At 38.7% G+C, this 17,882-nt stretch overlaps 1 non-coding gene across 1 annotated transcript; it reads left to right on the forward strand.

The window, feature by feature from the left end:
- Positions 1–5,267: 5,267 nt before the first annotated feature.
- LOC114498193 lies at positions 5,268–5,374 on the forward strand. The gene has a single exon (XR_003684641.1). It is a non-coding gene; the product is annotated as a U6 spliceosomal RNA (small nuclear RNA).
- The last annotated feature ends 12,508 nt before the right edge of the window (positions 5,375–17,882 follow it).

Consider the following 17,882-nt stretch of genomic DNA (forward strand, 5'->3'; position numbering starts at 1 on the left):
AACTTATGTCTTTATATTAATTAGCCTATGGTAAAATTGGTTGCATTACACATCATTTTGGTTAAAGTCACAGAACCTAGTGATGACATTGAGTGAGGACTTACTGTGTATGTGTGTAGCAAATCATTGCATTTGATAGCAAATCATTCTCGTTTCATGATTTCTTAATTACATAACATTAATAACACTTTTTTCAAATGAGCAAAAATGCTAAGAAGCAGACAAATCAGACCATATGAAAAACAATTTTCATTCATAAAAAGCTTAACCATTACAAGGAAAACTTTAGAAGATGGATAGATCCAGATGACTTTAATTTTTCCCTTTATTTATTTTGTCATTTGTAAACCACGTATTGGCTTTCTGGGGGAAAAGTCAGTTCATGATAAGGCTTTTAAAATTGAATCACCCTAAATTTTTTATGATTTTATACTTGATAATTAGAAATTCTGAGTTGCAATGCTGAAAGGTATTTGAACGACAAATCACAAGCAGATAATCAAGAGTAAACAACAGGCAAGTTTCTTTTCTTTTATCCACTTGGGCTGAGGTCTCTAGATGTTTTTCTAATTTTTTTAAATGCATCTAACTGGTTACACTGAAGCTGGGGAGAGGGGAAAAAAGAAACCTGAGATCTACTACAACCACATTCAGTAAAATGAAAGTGTCCCTCTCTTCTCTACAAAATGGTGCCTACTTTTTGTTTACTTTTTCTCCTATTCATGTATGATCAATGTAAAATTTATTGCATATCTGACACAGATAATATAATCTGAGTTACACGGTGATAATTAAGATACTATACTTGAGCCTAAAGGAGCTTATAATCAAATAAAGGAGAGATTCTAAAAGGAGAGATTGCACTATAGTGCAATAGGGCTAGTTAGCACCTCCATCACATTATAGAACATTTAAGATCTACTCTCTTAATAACATTCAGTATATAATACAGTATGGTTAACCATAGTCACCTTGCTGTATATTAGATCCCAGAACTCATTCATTTAATATCTGTAAGTTTATATCCTTTAACCAACATCTCCACATTTTCCCCACCATCCCTCCTAGCTGACAGTAACCATCTTCTACTCTCTGTTTCTATGAGTTTGGCTTTTCTTAGATTTCATATATAAGTGAGGTTATACAGCATTTGTCTCTCTTGCTAATCTTCAGGAACTTCCTTGCCCCACTATCTTTTAGTTATAGCTACTAAAAAAAATCCAAAGTTAGATAAATTTCAGTATTCATATATTTTGGTGGATGCCTCACAAGTTGTTAAGTATTATCAGAGGAATTCAACTGGGCTGACTAAACCCAACCACATAAATAACTTCTGTTGACCCTTGAAATTTGCCCCAAAATATTACCATCCCTATCACCAAACTTTCTCATTCTCCACTTCAGCTTCAAAGTTTCTCAAGTACCCACAATACCCCACTATCACAATCTTTCCTCTATCCTAAATAAAAACCATCAGACAGTCACTCCCTCTGCTGCCTCCAAAACCACTTACACACCCATATTCCATGCCCCTATCTAGGGCCAATTCTTTTATCTGCATTCCAGATTCTATTCTTTCAGGTTTGGCCAAGGACCACATATTGTTACATGTGTTTCTCTTGTATGGTTGGTTCTTTTTTCTCCTATTGGCCACTTGCTAATATATTCAACAATGTACAAGTATTTCCAAATTTTCAAACTTTCCCATATATTCACTTTCTCCCTATTCTAACTAAACACAATCGCTCTCTCCTCATTTTATGGCAAACTTCTCCAATGATTGTCAAGAAACAAAGTTTCTGTGTCTTCATATGTTAAATGTATTCATGTATTCCGATCTGGCTACTCTCTCAACTATGCCACTCAATCCCATCCAAATAATTGTATAAGGTTATTAGTGATTTCCATGGTTTAAATCCAATACAGTCATAATTTTTATCTTATTTGACATCTCAAAACATGCAACATTGTTATTCATTCCCTTTGGTCAAAAGATTTTCATGACTTCATCTTTTCTGTCAATATTTGATTTAGATTTTTCAATTAAAATGGTTATGGACCAAGGGGTGATGTCAGTCAAAATAGTTGAATAGAATCTTTGAAAATTTTCTGGTGGGAACTGCCCTGCCTGGTTTTGTTACAGGGTGCAGCCAGGAGGGGGACCCCAAATGGGCATTTGAAATGTGGTCCAGAACTTAAGGTGTCCAGGAGATTTTGGGATGTCTCCATCCCCCCCTCCCCCCACCCAGGGTGTGGGTTGGGGGAAGGGACAAATGGAGCAGGGCCATTAAGAGCTGTTTAGCATAGCAACAGCCTTGCAGCTAAGCTCTGGCGTGGTCGTTTGGCATATCTATAACCTTTGACTGATTGCATAGATATGTTAAGTAGCTGTGATCAGCTCTAAGCCAGGGGAATGGAAGTAACTTCCCAACCCAGATGTAACTGGGGGGCAGGTCCCCTGAGTTACAGCGCCTGCCTGCGTGGGAGCTCAGAGAGGATTGGCTCCAGGACATGGGGCCACACCTGCCCAAACTCATGATGGCAGCCCAGTAAAGCTGGAAGGATACAAGTTCGGGCATGTGAAGCCAAGTGTGGGAGGAGTCGGAAATGAGGCTGCAGAGGAAGATTGGCCGCAGGGATTTAAAAACCCAGATTTGGCGGCCATTAAGGAGGAGAACCATGCTGCTTTAAGAAGGAGAGCCATGTACAGCCCTGAGAGGAGAACCATGCTGCTTTGAGGAGGGGAACCACGCAGCAGCCCTGAGGGAGAGAACCACGTATCTTTAGCAGAGTGGAGACTTCCGCATCCCAGAGAGAGGGAACCACTCGGCCTGGCGGAGTGGGGACCCCCACAGCTTTAGAAGGGGGAACCACCACCTGGTTTTAGCAGAGATCCCAGCAACTCAGCTGAGGGTGCCAGGAACCCAGGGAGGTCTCCCAGTTGAGATGGAGTACTAACTGGGAAGAACCAGAGGACTGCCTAAGCCATGGACTTCTATTTCCTTTCCTGAGATACGGTACTCTGGACTGGGCAAAGGGGGAAGGAAGGAAGGACCGTGTGTTTGTGGGTGTTTTAAGGGACTTTGGGATTTTGGTAAAGACATTAGGCCACTACTTTAAGTTAGTATAGCATTAAATAAACATTTCCTTTCCTTTTCATGAATCTCTGGCATTGAGAGACATCTTTCCTAGGGCGGCAGACATAACGGACCCGGGGCCTTCTTTCAATAATAGTATATCATTCCAGGTCCCCCTTGTTGTGTTCTGTAACAGTTTCAGGAGCTGTAACCACCCCCATGGCTAAGGCTGCGTGAGTGAACTTCAGATCATAAGTCACTAAGGAGACAAAGTTTATATCCCTGGCAGGGGTGCCACCTCTGCTCCTTTTACTTCACCCTGCCTGGCCCCCAGTGCTTGATCAGTTAGCCAATGACAGGTAAGATTCCTTAAGGGGGAAACAACCTAAGATGGGTACGATCATGGGGCCCCCAGGGAAGGACTTGTGAGCTACAGAAAAGGGGTGATGGACCCTTGCCCCTCAGCTTTGACATAGCCTGAGTCCTCATTCTGTCTTTGAGAAGTCTCCTAATCTCTTGGCTGCCTTACTTCCCCTGCCTGATTTAAGCCTGAAACAATGCCAGTGGTGGGTGCAGTCTGTGCTGGAAAGGATGAGTTCCCTAGGGCAATCAGGCCTAAGAAAGAATATGTAAAATCCTGTGAAATTTGCTTTGTTTAAAATGCTCTCAATTAAATGATAAGTGTCCAAGCAGGAAGTGAGTTTGTTCCCCAAAGTTTTATGGCCATTTAACTATTTGACCTTGACTCAAAATAGGCCCTCAGAGTTCTTTGTATGTTATCTATTGTTTGATCCTTACTGCCTGATAATGTTTAATGAGCTTTACATATACACCCTGTATTCCTATGCAAATTGAATCCAATAAAAGCATCTCAAGGCAAGGGTTGGGGCACTGTCCTCAAGAGAATGGCCGAAATGCTCCAAGGCTTGCTCTCCCCTTGAGACAGAAGTTGTGCCATCCCTTTTCCTCTAAGGACTTGGTAGTCCATATGAATGTATCTTGTCTCATCCATAACACCATGGGGCCACATCAATTTTTCCTTCCATAAAAACAACAGAACGACTGGAAAATTTGTCAGAATAAAGTTTTTCAGAACTCTGGAAATTGTCCAACGGTTTTCCACAATCCAAGGAGGTTTGTTTTTAAAAAATGACTTAGTAAAAACAGTGATATTTGTAGCATTTTTATCAGCCCTATTCCCATCCCCTCCTCCTAAGTTCCACGTTAACTTTGAAAGCCTACAACAAGCAATCACAGCAGAAACATGCAGCCTAACAGCCACTGGAAGGGAGAGAAGGGATCAAAGCTCCATCAGAGTCTCATCTTTAGAGAATTGTCCTTATTTGACCTGTCTTTTAGCTCCCTGGAAGACCCCATTCACAAGGCTGTCTTCATTTGACCTGACTCAGAGCTCTTCCAATACAAACAGCCTTTTCTGCAGTGATCTTTGTCAAAAAACAATCATAGGCATTTGTTAGTGAATATTGCAACTGAGGTAGTAGGTCACAGTTGAGGCAAATAACAGATTAGTCAAAAAGCTTAAAAAGGAAAATCTAAGAAAATGAGATGTCCATAGGAGACTTTGGAAAAGCTCTGACATATTCCTAAGAATCAAAAAAAAAAAAAAAAAAAACCCACAGATGCATAGAACAGTGTGCTTGTTCAGAAAAGACTGGAAACGGTACTAAGCTCTCATCTCTGACTAGCCTCAAGGCTCTGTGCAACAAAGAACTGAAGTCTCAGGCAGAGCTATAAACTGCCTGGCAGAGTATAGATGTTGTACCCTGACATGCACATAGAGGCATGTATCAAAAATTAAGACTTACTGGCCCCAGACATCTACTGAAATTTCTCTCCAGTTGTTACTTGACCTCTAAACTAACATAACAGAGACTTTAATGACCACAAACAACAAATAACATAGACCTCACAGAATTACTTCAGAAAAATCACTAAACAAACAGCAACAACAACAATAAAAGCAAACAGAAACAACAACAAACTCTCAATAGAGGAGAAAATATGATTTCTAGAATTGCCACATATCATTTTAAATATCCAATTTTCAATAAAAAATTATAGACAGTCAAAGACACAAAAATATGGTCAATATATAGGAAAAAAATAGTAAGTGTAAATTGTTCCTGAGAAATCCAACACAGAGACTCATTAGGCAAAAATTTTAAATCTGTGCTCACTTCGGCAGCACATATACTAAAATTGGAATGATACAGAGAAGATTAGCATGACCCCTGTGCAAGGATGACATGCAAATTCGTGAAGCATTCCATATTTTTAATGGATTAAATGCTCCAATCAAAAGACATAGAATAGCTGAATGGATAAGAAAAAATGACCCACATATCTGCTGTCTACAAGAGACACACCTCAGGATAAAAGACCTACACAGGCTGAAAGTGAAGGGCTGGAAACAAATCTTCCAAGCAAATGGACAGGGAAAAAAAGCCGGGGTAGCAATACTCATATCAGACAAAATAGACTTCCAAAAAAGGTCCATAAAGAGAGACCCAGAAGGTCACTTCATAATACTCAAGGGAAGAATCCATCAAGAAGACATAAATATTGTAAATATATATGCACCCAACATAGGAGCACCCAAGTACATAAAGAAAATCTTAGAGGACTTCAAGAAAGATATGGACAGCAACACAATTATAGTGGGAGATTTTAAAACCCCACTATCAAAAATGGACAGATCTTCGAAACAAAATATCAACAAAGATATTGTGGCATTGAACAATACCCTTGATGAAATGCACTTTACTGATATATACAGAGCCCTCCATCCAAAAGAAGCTAAATACACATTCTTTTCAAATGTACATGGAACATTCTCAAAGATAGACCACATGATAGGACACAAAACAAGCCTCAAGAATTTCAAGAAAATTGAAATCATACCAAGCATTTTCTCAGACCACAAGGGACTGAAGCTAGAAACCAACCCCAAGGAAAAAAACCCAAAACATTCAAAATCATGGAGATTAAATAGCATGCTATTAAACAATGAATGGGTCAAGAATGATATTAGGGAAGAAATCAAAAGGTTTCTGGAAACAAATGAAAACCAACTCACAACAACCCAAAACTTATGGGACACAGCCAAGGCAGTCCTGAGAGGGAAGTTCATTGTGATACAGGCCCACCTAAAAAGGTTAGAAACATTCCAAACAAACAACCTAACCCTACATCTACAAGAACTCGAGGAACAACAACAGAGGCAGCCCAGAGCAAGCAGAAGGAAGGAAATAACCAAGATCAGAGCAGAATTAAATGACATAGAGACTAAAAGCACAATTCTAAGGATCAATGAATCCAAGAGCTGGTTCTTTGAAAAGATAAACAAAATTGACAAGCCTTTAAGCAGACTCATCAAGAAAAAAAGAGAGAAGACCCAAATAAACACAATCAGAAATGAAAGAGGAGAGATTACAACAGATACCACAGAAATACAAAGGATTGTAAGAAATTACCACAAAGAGCTGTATGCCAAGAAATTTGAAAACCTAGGTGAAATGGACAAATTTCTAGAAAAATATAATCTTCCAAAACTCAAAGAAAAAGAAGCAGAAAGCCTGAACAGAACAATAACAACAAAAGAAATTGAAGCAGTAATCAAAAAACTCCCAATACACAAAAGCCCTGGACCAGATGGTTTCACAGGAGAATTCTACAAAGCATTTAAGGAAGAGCTAACCCCTATCCTTCACAGACTATTTCAAAAAATCCAAAAAGATGGGAGTCTCCCAAACTCTTTTTATGAGGCCAACATCATCCTAATTCCAAAACCAGATAAAGACACAAGAAAGAAAGAAAACTTCAGGCCAATATCGCTGATGAACGTTGACGCTAAAATCCTCAACAAAATACTGGCAAACTGCATCCAACAATACGTTAAAAAGATTATACACCATGACCAAGTGGGATTCATTCCAGGGATGCTAGGATGGTTCAATATTCGCAAGTCAGTAAATGTAATACATCACATAAACAAAAGCAAAAACAAAAACCACATGATTATATCCATTGATGCAGAAAAAGCATTTGATAAGGTACAGCACCCATTCATGATAAAAACACTCGGCAAAGTGGGAATAGAGGGAACATTCCTCAACATAATAAAGGCAATATATGAGAGACCTACAGCCAACATCATACTCAATGGGCAAAAATTAAAATCTTTTCCACTAAGATCAGGAACAAGACAAGGCTGTCCACTTTCACCACTTCTATTCAATATAGTACTGGGAGTTTTAGCCACAGCAATCAGATAAGAAAAAGAAATAAAAGGCATCCAAATTGGAAAGGAGGAAACAAAACTGTCACTGTTTGCAGATGACATGATAGTATACATAGAAAATCCTATAGACTCTACCAAAAAACTGCTTGACCTAATAAATGAATTTGGCAAAACAGTGGGATACAAAGTCAATATCCAGAAATCAAAGGCATTTCTGTACACCAACAATGAAACAGCAGAAGCAGAGATCAAGGAAAAAATTCCATTTGAAATAGCAAAAAGAAAAATAAATTATCTAGGAATAAACCTAACCAAAGAGGTAAAAGTCCTGTATTCAGGAAGCTATATAACACTCAGGAAAGAAATCAAGGAAGACACAAACAAATGGAAACATATACCGTGTTCATGGATTGGAAGAATTAATATCATCAAAATGTCCATACTATCCAAAGCAATTTACACATTCAATGCAATTCCCATTAAAGTACCAAAGGCATATTTCACAGACATAGAACAAACACTTCAAAAATTTATATGGAATTATAAATGACCCTGAATAGCTGCTGCAAGTTTGAGAAAGAAGAGTAAAGTAGGAGGGATAACAATACCTGACACTAAACTATACTACAAGGCCACTGTAATCAAAACAGCCTGGTACTGGCATAAAAACAGGCACATAGACCAATGAAACAGAACAGAGAGCCCAGAAATAAACCCAAGTCTCTATGGTCAATTAATATTTGACAAAGGAGGCAGCAACATAAAATGGAGTAGAAATAGACTCTTCAACAAATGGTGTTGGGAGAACTGGGCAGCCACATGCAAAAAAAATGAAACTTGAGCACCATCTTACACCATATACAAAAATAAAGTCAAGGTGGATAAAATACTTAAATATAAAACATGACACTATTAAAGTCCTAGAGGAGAATGTAGGTAGGAATATCTCAGATATTTCATGAAGAAACTTTTTTACTGACTTGTCCCCTAAAGCAAGGGACATAAAGGAATGAATAAACAAATGGGACCTCATCAAAATTAAAAGCTTCTGCACAGCTAAAGAAAACAGTATCAAAATTAAAAGAGAACCAACTGTATGGGAAAACATATTTGCCAATGACACCTCAGACAAGGGTTTAATCTCCAAAATATATAAAGAACTTACAAGACTGCACTCTAAGAAGACAAGGAATCCAATTAAAAAGTGGGCAAAGGACTTGAACAGACACTTCTCCAAGGAGGACATACAGAAAATCCAAAGACACATGAAATGATGTTCAATATCACTAGCTATCAGAGAGATGCGAATTAAAAACCACAATGAGATATCACTTCACACCAGACAGAATGGCCATCATAAACAAAGCAACAAACAACAAGTGTTGGAGAAGTTGTGGAGAAAAGGGATCCCTTGTGCACTGTTGGTGGGACTGCAGACTGGTACAACCACTATGGAAAGCAGTATGGAACTTCCTCAGAAAACTAAAAATGGATCTGCCTTTTGACCCTGCGATTCCACTGCTGGGACTCTATCCTAAGAATACTAAAACACCAATTCAAAAGAACCTATGTATCCCAATGTTCATAGCAGCACAAGTTACAATAGCTAGATGCTGGAAGCAACCAAGATGCCCATCAGTAAATGAATGGATCAAAAAACCATGGTACATTTACACAATGGAATTCTATGCAGCAGAAAGAAAGAAGGAGCTCTTACCCTTTGCAACGGCTTGGATGGAGCTGGAAAACATTACACTAAGGGAAACAAGCCAGGCAGTGAAAGACAAATACCATATGATCTCACCTTTAACAGGATCCTAAACAACAAAACAACGAAACAAGCAAAATATAACCAAAGACACTGAAATAGAGGTCAGGCTGACAGTGCCCACAGAAGAGAGTAGAGGGAATTTCAGGGGACAGTGGGAAGGATTCATGGGAACAAACTTAAAGGACACATGGTCATAAACTAAGGGGAGGGTAGTAATGGGAGAGAAGTGGGGAGGGTGGGAGGGGGGCTGGATTGGGAGTTAAAAAGGAGAAAACTGTAATTGAACAATGATTAAAATAAAATTTTTTTAAAAATTAAATCTTTGATTATTTCAAATATATCCAGAAAACTAAATGAAATAATTCCTAAATAATTCATGGAATGCATGAGAACAATGACTTATAAAATAAAGAATATGAATAAAAGGAAATTATCCAAAAGAACCAAATGAAAATTCAGAAGTTGAAAAGTACAATAACTAAAATGAAAAATTCTCTAGAAGGACCTAACAGTACATTTGAGCAGGCAGAAAAAAAAATTAGCAAATATGAGGTCAACTGAGATTATCCAGCCTACAGAACAGAAACAGAAAAGAAAGAAGAAAAATTAAATAGAACCTGAAAGATCTGTGGAGCCATCAAATGTGTTACATGTGTTACCAACACACATAAAGGGAGTCACAGAAGGAGATAGAGAAAGGGGCAGACTTTTTTTTCATCCAATGAATACTTATTAGGTATGTATCATGTACCCAGCACTGTGGCTCACAGGGGAAAAAACCACCATCCAGAGAAGAAAAGGGTTTGTCCCAAGGTTGCCTCAGTTCTTACAAGAGGGACTTAGGGTTTGGAAAGTGAACACCTGGCACAAGGATCTGTAAGGCAAAATGCTAAAGGTAAGCATGCCCATGAGAGAAAATGAGGGTCAGAGAAGCCAGCAGTCTGTCTTCTCATGCCTATTCAGGCCTCAGTTTCCCAACCTGTTTCCCTGAAAAAAAAAAAAGAATGGTGTTTTTCCATGAGTTTCAAATAATTCCTGACATTATAGATGTCACTTTCTATCATCTAGAGCTGATCCTCACCAGGCCACTGCTGCAGGTGCTCCTGGAGTGGGTGGGGATTTCAGAGGGGGAATGAAAGTAGTAAAAGAGAAGCAACTCATCATGTGCGGGGGTTCTCTATAAGATTAACAGTGATTTCTCATAAGAAACCATGGAGACAGAAGGCATTGGGATGACTTATTCAAAGTTTTAAAAAAGACTGCTAACCAAGAAACTTATGTGCAGCAGAACTATTCTATAAAAGTTAAGGAGAAAAATAAGAGTTTCAAAAATAACATTAACTGAAAAATTTGTCACTAGCAGACCTGTCCTACAAGAAGAAGTACTAAAGTGAGTCATTCAGGCTGAAGTGAAAGGACCCTACATAGCAAGTAAGTCCACATGAAAAAATAAGGATATAAAAGTGATTTCTGTTTGTAACTTTTCCTTCTGCCTAACTTAAAAGACAACTCCATGGGGCAATAATTACAAATTTGTGTTGATGGAAATGGAATGTGTAAAGATGTTAATTTGTATGAAAAATATCAGTACCAAAAGGAAGTAAAGAATGGATTTATATATAAACAAAGATTTTTTAATATTCTTACTATTGAACTTTAATATTCTTAATATTGAACTTTGAACAGAGTTTATTATTTTTTAAAGGTTTTATTTATTTATTTTTAGAGAGAAAGGGAGGGAGGGAGGGAGGGAGGGAGAAAGAGAGGGAGAGAAACATCAATATGTGGTTGCCTCTTACATACCCACTACTGGGGACCTGGCCTGTAACCCAGGCATGCACCCTAGCTGGGAATCAAACTGATGACCCTTTGGTTCACAACCCGCACTCAATCCACTGAGCTACACCAGCCAGGGCTGCCCTAGTTTATTATTAAGATATTAATAGTCATCTCTAATATAACCATTAAGAAGTAACTCAAAATATATAGAGAAAAATAACATGTGAATTGAAATGGTACACTAAAAAATGGGCACTTAACTCAAAAGCAGCCAGTAATGGAGGAATAAAAAAGACATAAGAGATATAAAAACAAAGAAAAATGGTAGACATAAATCCTACCTCATCAGAAATAACTTAAATTTAAATGAACTAAATACCCCAATCAAAAGACAGAGATGAGCACAATGGATAAAAATAGAAAATATAAGCCAAGTATTAACTATACAATGTCAAAAGATATATTTTTGCCCTGGCCAGGTGGCTCAGTTGGTTGTAACATAATCATGTGGACCAAAAGGTTGCAGGTTCAATCCCCAGTCAGGGCAGACAACTATGGGAGGCACATATGAGAGGCAACCAATCCATGTCTCTCTTACAACGATGTTTCTCTCTCTCTCTCTTTTCTCCTTCTTTCTCTCCTTTTCTTTCTCTCTAAAATCAATAAACATAACCTCAGGTGGAGAACTTTTTAAAGACATATTTTAAGTTCAAAGACACAAATAGATTGAAGTTAAAAAGATATACTTTGCAAACTGTAGCCAAAAGAGAGCTGGAATGGCTATACTAATATCAGGCCAAATAGACTTTAAGACAAAGATTGTTACTCAAAACAAAGAAGATTTTATGACAACAAAATAAGTCAGTCAAGAAGATATGACAATTATAACAGAACCCCAAAATGCTTGAAGTAAAGACTTACAGAATTGTTCCTGTCTGGGTGACTCAATTGGTTGAGCATTGTCTTGTGTACTAAAAGGTTGCAGGCTCCACCCCAGTTGGGGCACAGACAGAGGCACCATATTGAAGTTTCTCTCTCACACTGACTTCTCTCTCCCTCTCACCTTTCCTCTCTCTAAATCAATAAACATATCCTCAGATAAGGATTAAAAAAAATCAACTCGATCTGTAGAACACTACACACAAGAGGAGAAGCATACACATATTTCTCAGGTGTACGTGGAACACTCCATTAGACTATGTGTTAACCCAAAAAACAAATCTCAAAAATTTAAAAGAATTGAATTCATATAAATTATGTACTCTGACTACATGGAATGAAATTAGAAATCAATAACAGAAAGAAACTTGGAAATTTCACAAATACATGGAAATTAAACAAAACACTCTTCAATGACCAATAGTTCAAAGAAAAAAACACAAGTGAAGTTGAAAAAGATTTTGAGATGAATGAAAACAAAAATGTAACATTCTGAAATATACATGATGCAGTTAAAGTAGTGCTGAGAAATTTAAAACCATAACATCTACATTAGAAAAGAATAAAGATTTCAAATCTATAACCTAATATTCCACCTTAAGGAACCAGAAAGAGAAGAGCAAATCAAACCTAAACCAAGCAGAAGGAAAAATAATAATAAACATTAGAACAAAATTTTAAAAAGTGCAGAACTGAAAAACAATAGAGAAAAACAACAAAATCAAAAGTTGGTCCTTTCTGAAAAGATCAACAAAAATTATGTAACTGATAGCTTAGACTAACAAAGAATAAAAGGACATAATTCAATTTACCAAATTCAAGAATAAAAGAGGGACATTACTACCAACCTTATAGAAAAGAAAGTATTATAAGAGAATACTATAAACAATTATATGCCAACAATTTAGATAATTTAAATAAGATGGGCAAATCTCTAGAATATAAGATACTATTAAAATTGACTCAAGGAAAGTAGAAAATATGAAAAGACCTACAACAAATAACATGATCACATTAGTAGTCAAAAATGTACCATGAAGATCTCCCTGGGTGGTGTGGCTCAGTAGATTCGGTGCCAGCCTGTGAACCAAAGGGTCGCTGGTTCAATTCCCAGCCAGGGCACATCCGTTGGTTATGGGACACATCCCCAGTAGGGGGCGTGTGAGAGGTAACCACACAATGATGTTTCTCTCCTCTTTCTCCCTCCTTTTCCCTCCCGAAAAATAAATAAATAAAATCTTTAAACAAAATGTACCATGAAGAAAAACCCAGGACCAGGTGGCTTTACCACTCAGCTCTACTAGATAGTCAAAGAAGAATTGATGTGAAAACTTGACAAACTCTTTCAAAAAACAGAAATAGAGAATTCTTCCCCTCATTCTTGAATCCAATAGTGTCTTGAAACCAAACCAAACACAATGAGAAAAGAAAACTGCAGACCAATATTTTTTATGAACAGTGATGCAAAAATCCTCAGCAAAATACTAGCAAGCAAAATCCAGCAACATAGGATTATATAATCAAGTAACCAAGTGGGATTTATTGTAAAAATTCAAAGTTGGTACAACATAGAAAAATCAATCAATGCAGAACACCATATTAGGAGAATAAAGGGGAAAAATCACAAGGTCATCTAAATAAATACCTGCCCATGGACAATCTGGCCAAATACCATACTGCCATGCTTGCAGACCTAAAGTTTCCACCACCTATATACTAGGCATATAGGCCTCCAAAAAGCATTATTCCTGAATGCAGAAGTGTCCACCAGGCTGGACAAAACTAATGTTCAATAGTGGACTAACTAGCATTTTCAGTCCCCTCTCTCTGACTCTCTTTTAGAAACAAGCCTTGCCTTTTTGGACTGAATAAACTTTTTTTAAAATTTAGTTTCATTAAAATATAGTTGACATAGAATATTGTGTTAGTTTCAGGTATACAACATAATGATTTGACTTTATATACCTTATGATGTAATCATGGAAAATATATTCAATAATAAACCCCTTGATTTTCAAACACAGGGAAGAAGGCTACTTGGAAAATCCAAGAGAGAGATAACAGATTTCCTGCTAATAATAATATAGGGACAAGATAATAAATTTGTTGTTTAAACCACAAAAGATAATGATGATGATGATGATGATGATAATGATGATGGGGAGGGAGTAGATCAAGCAATGAGAGAAATAACATGTGGTGTTAATATATTTATACCTTGGCTACAAAAATGAGTTGTGTTGACTACATATGGATATAGAAAGTGTTAAATAAGGACTTCAACCAAGATGGAGGCATAGGTAGACACACTGTGCCTCCTCACACAACCAAAAGAAAGACAACAACAAATTTAAAAACAAAAAACAACCAGAACTGCCAGAAAATCGAACTGTATAGAAGTCCAGCAACCAAGGAGTTAAAGAAGAAACATTCATCCTGGCTGGTAGGAGGGGTGGAGACAGGCAGCCAGGGTAGAGAGGACTCACAGCAAAGTGGAGAGGACTCACAGCAAGGCAGCAGCTGGCGGGGTGGATGATCCAGTGGTCCCACATTCACATGCAGATAAACCACAACAACTAGGGAGTGAGACAGACTGCTCAACAAAGGGTCCCAGCGTGGGGAAATAAAGCCTCAAAACCTCTGACTAAAAAAAACTGTGAAGGGTTGTGGTGTGGGGAGAAACTCCCAGCCTCACAGGAGAGTTCATTGGAAAGACCCACAAGGTCCTAGAATATATACAAACCCACCCAGCCAGGAATCAGCACCATAAGTGCACAATTTGATTGTGGATAGCAGGGGAAGTGACTGAAAGCCAGCTGAGAGCAGAACAAGTGGCACTGTTCCCTCTCTGACCCCTGCCCCACTGACAGTGTCACAAGGCAGCAACATGGGTTGCCCCATGCTGATGAACACCTAAGTCTTGGCCCCTTACTACATAACAGGCACATGGAAACAAACAAACAAAAATGGCCCAAATAAAAGAACAGATCAAAGATCCAGAAAAAGAACTAAACAAAATGGAGATAAGTAATCAGATACACAGTTCAAAACACTGGCTATAACAATGCTCAAGAGACTTTGTGAGGATCTCAACAGCATAAAAAAGATCCAGGGAACTTCCAGCCAAGATGGAGGCATAGGTAGACACACTGTGCCTCCTCGCACAACCAAAAGAAGGACAACAAAAAATTTAAAAACAAAAAATAACCAGAACTGACAGAAAATCAAACTGTATGGAAGTCCAACAATCAGGGTGTTAAAGAAGAAACATTCATCCAGACCAGTAAGAGGGGAGGAGACTGGCAGCCAGGCAGAGATGGGCAACTGGGCAGAGAGGATTCACAGCAAGAGAGTGGCTTACAGACTGGGCAGCCCCACATTCACATGCAGATAAAATGGGAGGAACAACTAGAGAGCGAAATAGGCTGCACAGCCAGGGTTCCAGTACAGGGAAATAAAGTCTCAAAGCCTCTGACTGAAAACACTTGTGGGGATTGAGATGGCAGTGGGAGAAACTGTCAGCTTCACAAAAGAGTTCATTAGAGAGACCCACAGTGTCCTAGAATGTACACAAACCCCCCCACCTGGAAATCAGCACCAGAAAGGCCCAATTTGCTTGTGCGTAGCCAGGGAAGTGACTGAAAACCAGCAGAGAACAGAGCAAGTGACACTATTCCCTCTTGGACCCCTCCCCCACTGACAGTGTCACAATGCAGCAACATGGGTTGCCCCACCTGGTGAACACCTAAGTCTCCACCCCTTATACATAACAGATGTGCCAAGATGGAAAAAAAAAAAATGGCCCAAATGAAAGAACAGTTGAAATCTCCAAAAAAATTACAACTAAGTGACAAAAGAAATAGCCAACCTATCAGATACACAGTTCAAAACACTGGTTATCAGGATGCTCCAGGAACTCATTGGGTACTTCAATGGCATAAAAAAAACCCAGGCAGCAATGAAGGTCCCATTATATGAAATAAAGGAATATCTACAGGGAACCAACAGTGATGGGAAGAAAACTGGGACTCGAATCAATGGAGTGGGCCAGAAACAAGAAAGAAACATTCACCCAGTATAGAATGAAGAAACAAGAATTCAAAAAGAAAAAATGAGGAGGGGCTTAGGAACCTCCAGGACATCTTTAAACGTTCCAACATCAAAACCATAAGGGTGCCAGAAGGAGAAGAGGAAAACCATGAAATTTAAAATTTATTTGAACAAATAATGAAGGAGAATTTCCCCAATCTGCCAAAGAAAACAGACTTTCAGGAAGATCAGGAAGCTCAGAGAGTCCCAAAGAAGTCGGACGCAAGGAGGAACACACCAAGACACATCATAATTATATTATCCAAGATTAAAGAGGAGAGAGTCCTAAAAGCAGCAAGAGAAAAAAGGAGACACTTACCTACAAAGGAGTTCCTATTAGATTATCAGCTGATTTCTCAAAAGAAATCTTACAGGCAAGAAGGGGCTGGAAAGAAGTATTTGAAGTCATGAAAGGCAAGGACCCAAGATTATTCAAGATTATTCTATCCAGCAAAGCTATCATTTAGAATGGAAGGGCAGATAAAGTGTTTCCCAGATAAGGGCAAGTTAAAGGAGTTCATCATCACCAAACCATTATTACATAAAATGTTAAAGGGACTTATTTAAGAAAAAGATCAAAATTCTGAACAATAAAATGGTAATACATATCTACCAACAATTGAATCTAAAAAACTAAGCAAACAAGAAAAACAGAGACAGAATCATGGATACAAGAGAGCATTTTGATGGTTGTCAGTTAGGAGGAAGTGTGGGGAAATGGGTGAAAAAGGGAGGGGATTAAGAAGTACAAATAGGTAGTTACAGAATAGCCAAATAGGTATGCTACAGAATAGCACAGGAAATGGAGTAGCCAAAGAACTTATAGGCATGACCCATGGACATGAACAATGGTGGGGGATTGCTCGATGGAGAGGGGTTGCTAGATAGAGGGAGTTTGAGGGGGAAATTCGGACAACTGTAACAGTAAAATCAATACAATATAATTCAAAAAATAAAATGTGTTTAATGGCATCTACCTTTCATAAGTACTCTAAACATTAGAACAAGATGTAAATGAGATTTTAAAATATAAGCACCATATAATAGAAATCCACATTCCCCTAACTCTTTTTCCTTTGAGCAAATTAAAAGCACTAAGAAAATATCCTGATTTCAAACTTCCGGCAAGATGGAGGCATAGGTGAATACACCGTATCTCCACGCACAACCAAGATTAGAACAACAACAATTTAGAGGCAGAATAAAACCCAGAACTGACAGAGAATTTATCTGAATGGAAGTCAGACAGCCAAGAAGTTGAAGTAGACCCGTTCATCCTGACTGGTAAGAGGGGCGGAGACAAGCAGCCAGGCGCGGGGTCATGACGCGGAGAACAGGGAGAACTGGGCTCATAAGGCAACCAGGAGCAAGAAAGGCATCTGGGGCGCACAAGATCACAGCAGGCGGACCCTAAGTACGGAAGTAGCAGCTGGCAGACCCAGTGAGGTGGTGACTGTTGACCAAAACAGAGCACGCAACCCAGGATCCCAGGGAAGGGACTAAGGTCCCAGGAGAACGAAGCTACCGCCATTGTTCCCTCCTGCCCCCACCCCCACCCCCACCCCCATCCCCACATACAACATCACAATCTAGTGACTGGGGTGCCCAGCCCCAGTGAACACCTAAGGCTCCGCCCCTCACCATAACTTGAGTGACCAGGCCAAAAAAAAAAAAGAGAGAGAGAGAGAGACATGTCTCAAAGAGAAGAACAGATCAATGCCCCAGGATTCATCCTTTTGAGGGACCAAGAGATAGCCAATCTATCAGATGCACAGTTCAAAACACTGGCGATCAGGAAGCTCACAGAATTGGTTGATTTGGGGTGCAAATTAGATGAGAAAATGCAGGTTACCATAAAAGAGATGAAGGAAGATGCACAGAGAACCAATAGTGATGGGAATGAAACTGGGACTCAAAACAATAGAGTGGACCAGAAGGAAGAAAAAAACAACCAAACAGGAAAGAA

This window comes from Phyllostomus discolor, chromosome 5 (genome assembly GCF_004126475.2).
Source record: "Phyllostomus discolor isolate MPI-MPIP mPhyDis1 chromosome 5, mPhyDis1.pri.v3, whole genome shotgun sequence".
NCBI classification, from domain to species: domain Eukaryota; kingdom Metazoa; phylum Chordata; class Mammalia; order Chiroptera; family Phyllostomidae; genus Phyllostomus; species Phyllostomus discolor.